Here is a 16,267-nt window from a genome sequence, read left to right on the forward strand (position 1 = left end):
CCTCTTCTCTTTTGCTCTTCTTCTTTTTCCGCACTCGCACTCCTCTGCTTCTTCTGCTTTGCTCGTCCTATTCTGCTTCTTCCGCTTTGTCCAGTCTTCCTCTCCTGCGCGGGAATTTCTCGCTGTAACGCGTCTCCCGCTCGAAGCTGCAAATCAGAAGAAAGAGAAACGTCATTCGTTTTTATCGGCCTATCGACGATGTATCTTATACACGTATTTAATAAATAAATCAATCAATCAATCAATAGACGCGTAGCATGCGAATCGTTTATTCTCCTTATCAAGCATAACTAACGAGCAACTAACTTGCGTTATTTATTTCGAATGTCCTACGAAAAATAACTATCAATTCGCGTCTCTCAGTTATCAAGGATCAAAAGAATTTTTTTAAAAGAACTAACAAAAAATATCAATGATCACTTGCGTTCTCTTAAACGACGCTTTCACTGTATCTATTAAAATAGATGTAGCTCGATTCGACGATAAAACACCTAAATTATACACAAGCCGCCGAGAATAGATAGGTATACACTTATTCATGTTCATCCCATTTCATGGAAAAATCAGAAGATACGAATAATTTGCAAGAATGTTTTTTCTATCTGCTTTCTTTCTCGATGAAAAGTAAAAGAAAAAGAAAGCGAGAGAGAGAGAGAGAGAGAGAAAGAGAAAGAGAAGGAACAACAACATTAACAACAACAACATGAACAACTGACTTTACATACATAAAATCAACTCATAAGATTTATGATTAAGTTAACGGGATGAACATGTGGAACGATAATGCAAATGTTTCGTTCGTTTTTAAAACTAATTTCAAGTGACTTACGTCGCATTTATTCTCACCGGCAAGTGTATACACGATCACTGATCTGTCACCGATTAATAACCTATTCAATATAAGATTATTTTCGTGAGCACGTATATACGTCGCGTCACTCGTAACGACGAACTTCCGCGATTTCAACGGGATTTCGGAAACAAAAAAATCCAAAATGTGAAAACAAATATCTTAATAAAAGCCGATACACCAAGATCCGACGAGCATCATTGCACTTTCGACACTAGGATTATCCTACGTGAAAAAGGATCAGTTTCTTGTTGACGGAGGAAAGGACGACGCACAGCAAACACATTTTGTTTTGATCTAATGTCATAATTTTGTTGAATATTAATTGCACGTCGTTTTTCAAGAAACTTTTATTTATGGACAAACCGTCACGCTATTTAGTAACGTTTCATTGAAGAAGTTTAAACTAAACACTTGTAAATTATTTCCAATTGAGAAACTTCTTTTATGGATTCGTGACAGGAGACACGCGAAAGATCGAAATGTGACAGATAAATTTTTGTCGAAATCTTGTTAAAAATTTTGTCGGAAAAATCGTTTTTATTTTTAATGAAGTGTAAGATTTTTATAGAAATTTTCAACCGATCAAGGTATCTTCAACGTCCTTCTTATATTTCAAATATACACATCTCCGTAAATAAAACAATTGAAGAAAATATCATTTTCTAAGATGTAGATATGTATTTCAAATTCACGAAATGTTCTTGTCATCGTCAAATTTTCATCATCATAACACACGAAATTTAATAGACGAACACCGAATAATTTTTTAAAACTATAAACAATGACTAAGAAAAAGCTTCTACATTAGCGCACACAAGTACTCGGAATAAATAGTTATTAAGAATTTTGAAAAATTAAAAAAAGAAAAAGATAAACACGAGAGAGAATCCTTAGAAATTGTAAGAATGACGCTGACGTTTCACTTTTATTTTTTTTAGCGCGAACGATAAAGAACGGATGTCACAATTTCGACACTTATGCTTGCACCCTCGTTCGACGATACTACTAACACTATACGCTGATATATTAACAAAAACAAAAACAAAAACAAAAACGACGATCGTCGAATCTCGTTAAACAGAATAACAAAATTTTGAAAGAAGAGAAGATTTTTCCGGCGGCACAAAGTAACAACTTGTCGATCGTCCTTTTCTCGGCTTACGACGAGGAAAAAATGACACGCACTTTGCAGTCTTATGTTAGTTTCCCTCTCTCATACTCTTTATTTGATTTTTCTTTGTATTTCTATCTACTTCTTTCTCTTTCTTTGGAAGATTCCTATCAATCACGATCGGTGATCTCGTCACTTAGCTTTTCGACCACGCATAAAATGTTTTTCTCGAACGTCTTTTCCCTGCACACTCTGCACCCCATTATTCTTATAAAGGCACTTGTATACGTCCGATCTTGTTGAATGAAGAAAGGATCAAGTTGTTCGCGATCGCGACGGAACACTGCAAGCTAGTACGCTGACGTACCGGGCATGTCAGAGAGGCTCCGTGAGTAAAGGGATGGAGAGGGGGTGGATCGGTGGTACGTTCGCTCGAAAGAGGGGAAAACCTACTAAATTCGTGCGAAAAAGAAAGGAGGAAAATGAAGAAGATGAAGAAGAAGAAGAAGAAGAAGAAAAAGAAACAGAGGAAGTTATAACACTGCGGGTAGCGTCGCACGGATTTCCTTCAGCTTGGTTTCGCGCACTAAGAACGATCACAGAAATCAGAAGAAGAAGTAGAAGTAGAAGTAGAAGAAGAAGAAGAAGTTTAAGAAGAAGAAGTTGAAGAAGAAGAAGCTTTGAAGAAAGTGTAAACGCGCGATAAAATCGTCGTGGAAAGTCGCAGAGTTCGTCGAAGAAGTAGAAAGAATCCAAGAATGTGATCTCTTACTAGAGATCAGTGGGTCCGTGGATCGACGAAGGTAAATAGTGTCGGTGCATATAAGCGATGTAACTCTCGCGTGGCAGTTCTCTCCTATCAGGGCTTAGAATGGCAAACACCTCTTTCACGTTCGGTATCAGCCAAGACACTGTTCTTCCTTGGTAAAGACGTTGCCGAAGACGACGACGAAGACGACGACGAAGACGAAGACGAAGACGAGGACGAAGACGAAGATGAAGATGAAGACGAAGACGGAGACGAAGACGAAGACGAAGACGAAGACGAAGACGACGATAACGACAACGACGACGACGACGACGACGACGACGACGACGACGATGACGGCAACGACAACGACGACGACGACGACGAAGACGAAGACGACTACTACAACGGTAACGACGCGATTCCCGACGACGTACGACGACGACGGTGGAAAAAGGTCTCTCCTCTTCCGCGTTCGAGTCCTTGACGGAGGAGGAACCGAAACTGACTCAGGTCTGTGGCTCGCGAGAAACGCTAAGTCCTTCTCCGAGTCGGGGGTCGGTGGTGGCGCGCTTCTCAGACCGCGTGCGTCTGACTAAAAGCCACCCCCTCGTGCCTTAAAGAACGCGTGTTCGGGTAGGGGCGTTGTCTTAGGTGGTGCGCGGTCGCGAAATTTCTGGCCGCCTCGCTCGCCTTTGCTCGTCTTTCTTCGCCTCCCTTCGACTCCCTTATACTCCGTTTCCTTAATAGGAAGATTGTAGGAGACGGGTCCACGGGGCCTGGGCGAGGGCCCAGGCTACCCTGGACCGTGCTTAAGCCTCGTACGAATCCTTCCGGGTCGAAAATACACCTAGCCGAGAAGGAAAAAGCAGAATACGTCGTAGGACAGGAGTTTTCAAGCCACCCCTCTTTTCCTTTGCCCCCACCAAACGACGTAGGAGCGTGGCGCGCGCTCTGTCTCCCCTTTCCTCAGACCTTTCTCTCCCTTACCTTTGCCGCCGCCGCCACCGCCGCCGCCGACGACGCCACCGCCGTCCTCCCCCGCCGTACGCAAACTACCCTTAGTCGCCGGGTGGGAGCCGGAGACTCCGTCGACGCCTCAAACGGGGGTAAACGTCGTATAAGGGGTGAGAAAGAGTGGGAGATCTCTCCTTTTCTCATTTCTTCTCCTTTCCTGCTCCGTGCCTTTCTTTTCGCCTACCCCACTCGCGCTTACCTTCCTCCCCCTTCGTTTTTCCACTTTCTCTCTCTTTCTCACTCCCTCTCTATCGCACTTTCGCACTCTCTATTTATCTACCTATCTATCTATCTATCTTTCTATCTATCTATCTATCCATCCGTTTTACTTTCTTTCTCCGACACACCGAGTTACTTTCGCAGGGGAAGAAAACTGCTAAGGAGTCCTCCTTTTTCGCGTCGTTTCTCTTTTATATGTTAATTCACGGATGCTTTGACTTACTCCGAGAATTCTCCTAGATACATATATGTATGTATAAAGCTATGTATATATGCATGTGTACAAAATTTCTTCTTATATGTCGCGATCTAACTTCAAAGTAAGCTACTTCAAGCAACGTGCGAACGTCACGAGGCAAGCTGTTCGACTGACTGAAAAATTGTGTGGGAGCTCTTAGAAAAGGGGGTGTGCGTAATGAAGGTCCGAGGTGGAAATAAAAAGAAGGGAGAAACACCGTATAAAAATGGTCTCCTCCCTCAGTACACCGCGCCGTGCCCCGTATGGCAAGACGAGCATGACTAATCGTACCGCGGGGGAGTGGGGTGAACGAGAAGAAGAAAAAATAGCCTTTTTTCCCCTTCCAATTGAGCACCCTACTCCGTGCGGACCCCCTTGTTCTAGAAAGACTTTTTTTTCATTGGTTCCCTCGTGACAGACAGGGGAAGAAATATTTTCTTTCAGCGAATCTCATCGGTTGGGAAAAAAGAAGGTTCGTGTCCAGCCTTGAAATGGTAAAGGACGTCGACTTTGTAGGTAGAGTCGAGTCGATGTTCATTTTGTGGTGTAGAGGGTGGTCGATGGTTAGCTATGTCGTCTTACGCGCCCCTCTCCACAACCCTCTCTTTACCTTCCTCACCCCCGTTTGCCACCCACCTCCCGCCGTGAGAATCTCTCCTTGTATTCGTCTAACGTGCGCGGTGGCCTCTTCCCTATCGAGTGAGCTTTCCATCCCTTCCACTTCCTACCGAACGTCTCTCCCTTCCTCGCTACTCTTCCGCTCAGTCTTTCTTTTGTTTCTCTCTCTATCTACTTCTGTTCTACCATCTCTCTATCTCTCTCATTCTCACTTTTTCTCCCACCGAGCGCGGGCCACCCTCTCTTTCTCTCTCTCCCTTCTTTCGACACGTTTCATCCCCACCGAACGAGCAACCCCCACGCGCCGCATTTTTACGCTGGTCTTGTCTTTTTTCCACGTGTCCGCCACGTGGAATTGTGGATTGCCTGAACGAACCTCTCTCTCCCAATTTTTTTCCTCTTTTTCTATCTCCGTTGCTCTTTCTCTTTCGCTCTCCTCTTTTTTACTTCCTTTTATTTACCAACGCACGCCAACACGCACGTTGCATTTTACTCTCCCTCGTACTCATTCTACACCTTTTGTCCATCCCGTAGAAAATGTGACGTTGGAAGATTTCAAGAGAAGAAAGAGAAAAGAATAAAAGTAACATCGACGATCTACTCGATTCCTCCCTACTATTCCATTATCTCTCTCTCTCTCTTTATCTCTTTTATTCCTTTTTTTATCTTTTTCTTTTAGCCTCGCCTTGCTTTATATGGAACGTAGGGTGGTTCGTCGTATGGAAAAAGTCAACCAATGAGGTAGCAGCTCGGAAAGATGGAAGGAAAAATCCACTGACCTGCTGGGTCTCTTCCGAACGAATAGCCGTTCTCTTTCCGGTAAAATGATGTAACTTTGTGACTACCACCTCATTTACCTGTTACCTCTTTTATGAATGAGCTATTTTTTTTCTACGCTCTTACTTTAAAAAAAGAAAGTTTTGAATAAAAAAAAAGGGAAAATATCCTGATTGTTATGAAGATTTAAAAAAAAAAAGAATCTCCTATTTTGTATGTACACAAGTCATTTTGATATCTCTTCCGGACGATCGTGCCTATCGCGAAAACGTTTTCGATCGATGGAGGGTGAGTCGACAACGTGCATCGAAAACGCCGCAGGCGGGAAGGAGCTGCGAGGAAGGAAAAGAGGCTCGTTGGTAAGATTCTCCCTATTACGGTTGAGTAGTACAGGTTAATACGCGTAAAGAAAGTATCCAGCCGCGTAGTATAGCGTGATCGCGATCGAACTTCCGGTCGCGGCAGGCTGCCCATGAAGTAAGGATTCGGTACTGTGTTCCTTTGCTAGTCGTGGGTGGAGTGAGCACCATTCTTTCTCGAGCCACGAAAATAAGTACGTACATACATAGAGGTTGCTTTTTGAGGAGAGAGGGTATTGGATAATCGAGGCTCGCTTTAAATTACAAATGAAGCCGCTCTGGTATACGGTACCTACTATACCTATACGTATGTACACGTAGGTAGGTATACACATATTTACATCTTACGTACGTTGGTTTGGATAAAAACAGGTGAGAATCGTGTGTCTCGTGAAGGAAAGGGGTGGGTGGATCGGACGTCAGGCGTTATCCTTCGAGATCCCAATCCCGATCCCGATTCCGACCCTCGATCCCGATCGGCAGCTGGACGAAAAGGAAGGAAACACAACGGACTCTCTCCACGCGAGTGAGAGCTAATAACAAGCAAGAAGAGAAGGACGTAAACGTAGACGGGGAGAGGCACTGTACGACGTGTACGCGCACGTGCACTTGCTTGCGATTCGGCTGACGGCCAGTTGCAACGTGTGCCGCTTGAATCGACTCGATCGAATCCTCCGATAACGACTATGTGCTCTTTGCGTAGGAAGAAGTTTGTCTTCTTGCCCCGATCCTGCCTACTTTCGATCGTCCTCTTTTTCCTTTATTCGCAAACCTACCGACGATACTTTTAGAAACGTTTCGCCCCAAAGACGTTTTGTCCTTAAGAACGCGGGGTGGTCTCTGCCTCGAAAGTCACCTGGTGCAATAACGATAACGTCTTCGAATATTTCTTTCATTTTCTTTTTTTACCAAATTTTTGCTAGGCCTACTGGAACACATTTATCTTAAACGAATCTTCTCATTATTCATTTCTTCACATGAGATTAACGTATATATATATAATTTATATATCAATAATATAATATTTTATTTATATATTAAATATTATATATCAATTATATAATATTTTATTTATATATTACATATTAATATATATATATATATATATATATATATATATATATATAATTTTTTATATCAATTGTTTTAAGTTCTCATTCAAAAGATTCAAGTCTTGTATCGTAGTGTTAATATTCTAAAACAACATGACAAAGTTCTAAATTTTAAAACAAATATCGTTTAGTCCGCTGACCTGTGTGTGAAAGCACCTTTCTTTCAATCCCTGCATTTAAGAAATACTACCCCGAGTCGAGGTGACGCCTGGTGGAGGATTAAGGAACGAAAGAACAAACGACTACAGAAAAGGGTGACTCGTTCTTAGGTTTCTGTCCATGCTAAACTTGACGCGATATCGATTATGTAGGAAACTCTACAACGAACTTTTAGCGCTGTCGAATTTGTTTTTGAACATTTAACGCGAATTCATTCGAAATAATGAATTAATTTATCTCCAATACCTGCGTTCTCAAATCGTCCGGTTGTCCCAATGTTTCGTCATTGAATTATCACGTAGTATCCCTATAAAACTTGTTGGAAAAATAACAACGCGTGGTGTCATGTCCGTTCTCGAATCCACTATTTTGTATGTTGAGATTTCCTTGTTGAGACCGTTATCAACGATCTAGAACGAATCGACGAATCGGAAGGCCGAGAAGCACGCAAGCCATCGAAACTGCGGCCTGGATTAAGAATTCTAACGGTAGGAGTAGTCGACGTTGGTAGTAGGATGAAATGAGCGACGCGTCCGGCGCATTACGCAATGAAAGAAACAAATGAAGCTTAATAGAAAAACTGCTCGCGCTAGAAAAACCGCTCTGTCGTGGACTTAGTACAGTTGAGTCAGAAAGTCTCTCTACTGATATTTACCCACCCACCCCTCTTTCCTCTTTACTTTTTTCTAAAGATCTATCTCTCGAAGGTTTTCCGTGAAGAAAAAAAAAGCAATTAAGTGATTATTAATTTAATCGTAATTATTGATTTCTTTTTTTTTGCACGGGATACTATTAAATTATGATTTTATTGAAATGTGATTATATAAAAAAAAGATGGTGATTTTAATCAAGGAAGCTTGTACCTGTAATAACATTTTGTAAAATTTTGAATTTATCATCGAACGTGCTATTGCTGAGAGAGAGATTAGGAGAGAAATAAAGAAAGAGTAAGATATTACTCGGTGTGTCGTTCTTTAATCATTGAATATTAGACGACAGGAAGGGGAATCATCGAAGTGCTTAATTGTCGCCGGGAAAGTCAGCGATCCGCAAAACTCGACGCGAGTCAACGAGACACTTCATGAATTTGTTACGTTCGTTTGGACGGTCGGTGGTATTAATGACGATTGGGGAGTAGCTAGCGAACGTGAGCTGAGCTCCACTCTTTGATGATTAGTAGAGTTCGTTTCTATTCCAAATTTAGTTGCATTAAATATTTCGCGTTAATGGATACTGATCTCGATTGCAAATTTAATTGTAGTCAAATGAAGTGCTAATTTGCGAAATGAGTCGAGAGAAAAGTCTTCTTTTAGCTTATCGATGACAAGACCGTAAAGTTTGATTTTTAATACGAATTAATTTACATATAATCAGAAGGAAAAAAAATAATTTATGTTGATTTTATGAATGAAAAAAGAGCAAAGTAGGAAGGAAGAAGAGATGAACGAATTCGATGGTCAAGTACAATGAAAATCCTTTGGCAAGTTTCACCAAGTTCAAAGGTTGAGTTGGCTACTCTACTCGTAGAATTAAACAGATTGTTATTCGATGAGAGAACGACTCGCAAGTTGATAGACGAGAAGTGACTAGTACGTAGAACGCGTTGCTCGCGTTTTTCCCGACTGTACCATCACCGTCGTCGTTTGTGGCTGTGTCAATAGGAGCTAATCTAAGTACATATGCACACACAAATGCAACACGAGAGAGCGCACGATGCAGCAGCACGTTGTGGCGGGACCATGATGCAATCGTACCTCATGCTTCGCGCGAGTTTCGACATTCTCTTTGCTTTGCACCGTTCACAAAGAGCAACAGAACGATCATCAAAGAGGAAAATCATCAATTTCCAAATATTTCTACCCTTAGATGAAAGGGATGTTCATTTTTTTTGGTTTTTTATATTTGCGTCTCATTTTATAAAATATTTAATAATCTTTATTTTGATTTTTATATTTAAGAAAATCTGGACGAATTGAAATGACATTGTATTTATTTGTTTCTATTTTTTAAGACAAAAGATAGAAATATTCCGTTGTTATCGAATGACGTATTTTGTAAGACAATAATTTACTTCGGAAAGATTTGTATGTATCTAATATCTTCGTTTTTATAGGCTAGGTGCGACCGAAAAGATAAGATAAGCTCTTCGCGCATCCAGGATCAAGGTGACCAAGATAACGATTGAAAAATTCGAATAACATTTGCGTGGCCTTGAAGTAAATTTTTCTAAGAAAATGCCTTAACAGGGGTACGAGGGAGTTTGACTAGAAAAATTACTTCAATGATTTGTCGTTTCAATAACAATGTACAATAAAATGTACAATTATCGTAATGCAAAAACAGACAATTGTGAATAAAAAGAATGATTGTCAGTAAATTGAATTCGAACGGAAAGTAATCGATGATTGACAGAAGGTACAGACATTTGCACCGGATATTTCATCATGAACAGGAGAATATTGTTACAAAGGGTTTAACAATCGTTAAGCCTCTAATATCTAAATGCAATCATTGAAATACGTACTCGCTCGATATAAATTTATAAAAATTTTCTTAAATATGAAAACATATAAAAAAATCATTTCATTTAATTCTTATTTATTAAAAGATTATTATTTGAAATAATCTAGTATAATGTATCAAGAAAAAAAAGATTACAAAAGTTTTATTTATTTTTCAAATAAAGGACCAATCGAATGAGCTTTTTTTTCAGTGTAGTAAAAAAAAAGAAAAAATAGAAAAGTAAAAACGTGCATTCAAGTTTGTATATATGTGAAGCTTGGGTAACAATTGGAAGTTTTGCCTTTTTCGCGAAGGGTGGTGTCGAGAGGAGAACGAGGCGGGTGAGAAGGGAAAGGGGGAGGAGGTGAGATGAGAAGAGGAGAGTGCGAGGTGCGGTAGGAAGAGAGGGAAGGAGGAATTTTCCGTGGAAATCATCGACGTGGCCCGGGTCATCGACGAGCTCTCGAGCCCAGGCTCGCGCGCGGTAGCGGGCCGGAAACGTACACAGTTAAAGGTTTGTGTGTACGTATAAACGGCCCGTTCGCACACATGCACGTGGCTTAGGCCAGTGTCTCGCATAATCGGGGTGGTGGTTCCCGCAGAGAGCGCCGTACGGCGGGCTCCCATTGGCCGGTCCGAGGGTGGCTCGCTGCAGTCATCGATTCAGGCAGTCATTGGCTGACTCGGCCCTGGCCGCCATTTTGAATGACTCCGGGATCAATACGCGAGGTGCGGAAAAAAAATGCATGCGAGAGCGGCCGCCGGCGCGCCGCCCTCACCAGCATCCTCTCTCTCTTCTCCTCTCCTCTCTTCACTCTATCCTTCTCCTACATTCTCCCCCCTTCCTTCTCTCTCTCCCACACATACATAGCACTTTACGGACGGCGACGTTCGTACTATCTACTAGTACAACGCATACTACCTCCTCTTTCGAGGATCGAGGAGGGCGGGGGCTCCCTAACGCCTTTCCGCCCTCGATCACCGTCCTCCTCCCCTTAGCCACCCTCTTGCCGTTTCGAACGTAACTAAAGGGGATGATTGCGTTACTCGTACGTATGTACATATTTTCGCACACATACCTACCAGTGCTACGAAATCATCGAAAAAATACTCGCTCTCGTATGGCTGAACACGATTCGAACACGATCCTTTTACGACAAACGTTTCTATATGGCACGACTATCTATGGTCTTTGTATGTGTGTATGTTTAAAATATATGTGTATACGTTACTCTTCGTACTCTTTCTTTCTACCCCCTTCTCCCGTCATTCGATGCATGCAACGTTTCATTTTGAAAGCGAGCCTCCAGTTGGGAAATAGGAAATTTCAAATCGAAGCCCAGCGCACCCACCCACACCTCACCAACACCCCTCGCAGCCTTTCTTCGCGACTCACCCTTCCAACCTCTCCCCCATTTTACCACCCACACTCCTCCCGCAATCATCGCGTTGCAACAGCCCGGGCCGTCCGAACAGGGGTGCGTCATCGTTCGCTTGTCGAATGGAATGATTTCGACGCTAAAGCCAGCTCTTTGTTTCCGGTGATCGTTCACTTTGTATATGAATGTGTGTGTTGGCGTTTTTTTTTAAATTTTCCATTCAGTTTTTTTTCTATTCTTTTTTAGCTATTGGTCAGATCAAAAAAGGAGTCATCGCGTTTCCCTCTGCCTTTATTTCATTCTATTTAACTACGTTGCTCTTTTCCCATTCGTATTATTATACTATCGCTATTCTCTATACTATTTCTTTCTTTCTCTTTTTCTCTTTCATTCTTTTGGTGAATATTGAAACTCGAAAAAATCACGATTCTTATCGGCTATACTACGAAAAGCTTTATTAATATTTTTCTCATAAATCAAATGGAACGAGTTACGAACGAATCGTTCATTACTTTATTATTTATCGAAATCTCTTATGTATCTATATTCTTTCAACATGTTAATAGGAACGTTTTAGAAGTTCTCTTAAGGAATACGCCTGAATCGATAACTATAGAATGATAACTCGCGGCAATGCCGTTACATCGTCGCTTTGATGGATAGACGCGTCTTTGCATACTACTTAATAATCCGGGAGTCATAAGAATAATACGCCTAATGGCGTTACCACGAGCTAACACCGCTGATTATAGTGCTTGCCATTATTATGGACATTTTCGCGCTTAACCGTTCTACTATATAATAAGCACCATCGAGGAAGACCATTGAGAACTAGAGAGAAACAGAGAAAGAAAGAGACAGAAAGTGGGAGAGAGATAGAAAGATAGAGTCACGGTAGATAGTCAGACGTGTACGAAAGTATACTTTAGCTACCTCAGAGTTTTACAATAACCGTTACACAGGCGTTACCACCCCGACGATGATAAAGGCCGATAGAGAGTAGTTATTACAAAGCACGACTTGTAAAATGATCGCTTTACGCGACTATGATTCTACCTATACGCGAGATAGAATAGAAGAGCATAGAATTTTGTAGAAGATTTATCGAGTTGCTCGCGCGAACGATGAATCTTATCTTTCATTCATCGATCGATTCCTTTCAATAGACTTTTCGACGACTCTACTATTATATAATACATTTATATGTATAATACAAGTACATAAGCATATGTGTATCCTCGTAGTCGAAATAGTGGAGGGCCCTTTCGTTCTCGTTATTTAATATGTCGAATCGAGCTCAAATCTATCAATATATGTATATATGTAAATGTACGCCAATATGTATATATATATTAAAAACTACGTAAAAGAAAAGTTATATCGTGCAATAAGGTAAAATTAATAAATGGTAATGATAATGATGAACTTGACTAGTACTTACGTTTGGAACCGAACTAATTGAAACAAGGACATAAGGCTTCTCTTGGTAGCAACGACTTTTAGATCACATTTTTAATTATTAAGAATTTTATGATTTTTTTTCATTTTTCGCTTTTAAAATTTACGTTTAAAATCTAAAGTTTTCTCAAAACTTGTTAAAAATATACTTTAGTCATTTCTTTACAATTTACTTTGTAGACGTCTAAAGTGTTTTTTTTTGTTTCCTTTTTTTATCCCCCCTTTGTCTCTCGTTTGCTCCTTCGACGGTGTAGGTATTAATTACTCTCCTTCTTCCTTAAGGCAATGCTTTTGTTTTAAATTTCGTTTCTTCTCTTTTTTTTGTGCTTTTTTAATATTTTTTCTTGGTTTCCTATTTCTTCTTTTTTTCTTCCTCGTCGTCTTCTTATTCGTCGTAATTTTGAAACGAATCACGTTCGAAAGTAAGTTTTCTAAATAATCGAGTCTATTCTCTTTTTCTTTTTTTTTTTGCTTAATCTTTTTCTTTTTTTTGTTCTTTTTTTCTTTTTTCTATTTTTGGATTCGGCAAAACTTAAGAGGAGTTGTTCAGACTTTGTGTTTCACAGACAGAAATCGGTGCAAGTTTCGAAAACGGTGAAATTAATTTTTCAATGAAATAACTATGACAACACATAACAACACAGTGCGACGCGTCTGAAACAGATAAAAGAGAAAAGGGACGTCGAATTTCCGGTTCTTTTTTTTCCATTAGTCGCCCCGTATGCGGTGAATAAATCTCTATCACCGTATACGGGGCGAATTATCAAGTTTTTTTTCGCAAATTTGCTTATCCCGATAAATGTAAATCAATGAGCGATTGTCGCCAAGGGGGACCGAGGAATATTTCTAACCCATTACAAATCCAGTACCATTTAGATTTCTTTTAAATTCGAAATTGAAATTTCGATCTCTTCAATTTTAATAGATGGAAGCATAGATTATCTTTTTCCGAAAAGACCAAAAAAAAAAGAGTAAACGGTATAAATAAAATAAATGAAATCAGAGAACATTCGCAAGAAATTGATCAGGTAAGTACATGTTAGGTCCAATAATTTAATCGTTCTGAACAATAGATTGGTAAACAATTTGAGATAAAAAAAGAAGAAATAAAAAAAAATTAGATGAGAGAAAAGAAGATAAACGATCAATCGAAGAGAAAAAGAAAAAGAAAAAAAGGAAGAGAAGAAGAAGAAAAAGAAAAACAAATGGTCGATCGGAAATGATGATTCCCCAGAGAAGTTCAAGTGGGCTTGGGTGGGCTGTGACCAGCGTTGGTCACATCTCAGGCGTCGGCCTTGAGTCTACGTTCAAAGCTCCCGCGCGCTCCTCTAAGAAAAAAGCACGGAATAAGAAGGGGGCCACGTGACTCGAGGAACGAATGAGCGTCTTTGCCACCCCCTGCCCTTCTCCTTCCGTACTTCTCGAGAGCAAGAGACCGAGAGAGAGAGAGAGTGTGAGAGAAGGAAAGAGCGTCCCCTCCACCTTCATCTCATTCCCCTTCTAAAGAGGAGGCGCGCAGCGTCGCTCCTTGCGCGTCGTGATAAGACGCGTCGGGACGCTCCCTCCGTCCTTCTCCTTCTCTCTTTCTCCCTCGCTCACTCCCTATCTCGTCGCGCTTTCCCGGACTTTTCTCCCCCACGTGTTTCTCGCGGCGCGGCGGTGTCTGCTGGCACGTCGCGGTGCGATCTTCCTAAGGAGCCACAAGGCGACTTCCTCTTCCTTCATTCCTTCCTTCCTTCCTTCCTTTCCTTTCCTCTTTCATTCCTTTCATCCTTTCCCTCTTTCTTCCTTCTTTCCTTCTCCCTTGTCTCTCCGTTCTTCGTCATCTTTCGTTCGCACACTTCTTTGCAACTACTTCCAAATGATACTTTTCTTTCCGCTTCTTTTTCTATTTTCATTTCTTTTTTTTTTACCCTTCTAATGACAAAAACCGAAACCAACCCAACCACCCACCCACCCTTTCTCGGTCCCCCTTTTTCTCCAAAACGCTCTCCGCGACGCAAAGGAGCGATAATTATCGAACGAAAACGGAATTTCGCGCTCCAGTAAAAACACCTCGCGAGAAAAGACACGACTTCTTTCCTTTCTTTTTTCGCGAATAAACGCGAGACGCGCGCTTAAACAACGGATATTTCCGCTAAATTTCGGTAACCTTTGATAGAGGCATTGCGAGCATCCCCGTGTCTGAGTAGCAACTGCGCCGTGGCCCCGTGCTGAGCACCCCCACCTCACCTCTTCGCCGCTTCTATCGGCCGCCATACACCGACCCCCCCAACACCACCGGCCAAACCTCCGTATGCCGATGCCGTGTAGCGAGCCACCAACCCTCTCTCGGACGTTCTCGCTGGCTAGCCCTCCGCCTCCACCCCTCGTCGACCCCTTCGTCACCACCACCCTCCTACATAGTCACCACCACAACCACTACCACACTACCACCATCGCTACCACTACCCTCTTCACCCACCATCCTCCCTCTCTTCATCCACATCCTCATCCTCCTCTTCTACCCTCTACCCGAGAGTCATGAACTGAGTCTCGGCTCCACGGCGACGCTTACTTGCGTACACGAATTTTCCCTGGTTCACATCAACTGCAACCCAATGACGAATTTAACTATTCGATTCTTGACTAGAAGATCTAGACCACCTATTAAGTATACCTATGTCGTTATAATGTTCTATACTTAAAGGAGACCGAATCGTAGACCGACTCTAGTGGGATACAATCGAACTGTTCCAGCTGAGATTAACTGATTCTACTTTAAGTTGGATTAATTGATAGTTATAGCAACATTATGATCTCTTATATTTTCTATGAATTATGTTTAATAAAATAATTTACGAAAAAATATTGTAATTTGTTTATTCCTCCTCTTATGAAAATAAGATCTACGCTAGATTAGGTGGCATTTTTCGATAACTTAAAACCGACACTTTGTTTTCGAGGTGGCTCGATGAACGACCGAGGGGTGGTTTCTCTGTCGTACACAATAACGATTCGGAGGCGTTATCGTTGCTTTACATCCCTTTGGCTTCGGCGTGACAGTAAGGTTAGCACGGCGTTGTTACCCGCACGGCAGAATGGACTTCACGTTCACCGTGTATTCCAAATCCTGCTGTTGACCGCAGCCTCTGCTTCTCTGCTTTATGAGACTTTGATCGAAGATAGCTATAATAATCGAGTGATCTTTTGATTTTTCCTTTGTTGCTATCGTCATATATGATCTATCATTTATAGATAAAATATTGGCAAAACTTAACAAAAAAAACAAAAAAAAACCAAAAAACAATATTCAAATGTTAGGCAAAATCAAAAGATTCTTTTACTAAAGTCAATCTAGGATGGAAAATGAAGATGTTCGAAAAAGGGTTGGAGAGTGAAACGATTCAGTCGATTTGGAAGGAATACGAATTCGCCCTCGACGTTCAATAACAATTTCGAGGAGCCGATGCGGCTTCACGTGCTTCGGTCGCCGGCGTGACAGTAAGGTTAACACACGAACGTTGCGTACGCAACCTAACCGAATACGTACACCATCGTATTTCGAATCCTGGCGTTGACCGCAGCTCGTTCCATCGCGCTTCCACGAGGGATGGTAGGCCACCCCCAGAACGGCGTGCCTCGCCTCTGGAAATTCTCCAGCGGCATTCCCTCGCGCGAGCCTTTCGTCGATAGGGCGACTAGATCTTATTACTACCTGCAGAGATACGCGCTCAC

General features: G+C 41.5%; 1 long non-coding RNA gene across 1 annotated transcript; it reads right to left on the reverse strand.

The window, feature by feature from the left end:
- Positions 1–4: 4 nt before the first annotated feature.
- Positions 5–14,863, reverse strand: LOC107064303 (uncharacterized). Its single transcript, XR_001475467.2, has 3 exons — positions 14,703–14,863; positions 12,534–13,204; positions 5–146 (listed from the first exon to the last, which is right to left on the reverse strand). It is a non-coding gene; the product is annotated as an uncharacterized LOC107064303 (long non-coding RNA).
- Between the last annotated feature and the right edge of the window lie 1,404 nt (positions 14,864–16,267).

The sequence above is a fragment of the Polistes dominula genome, unplaced genomic scaffold, assembly GCF_049000335.1.
Source record: "Polistes dominula isolate Pdom_NZ unplaced genomic scaffold, Pdom_raw_medaka contig_77, whole genome shotgun sequence".
NCBI lineage: Eukaryota > Metazoa > Arthropoda > Insecta > Hymenoptera > Vespidae > Polistes > Polistes dominula.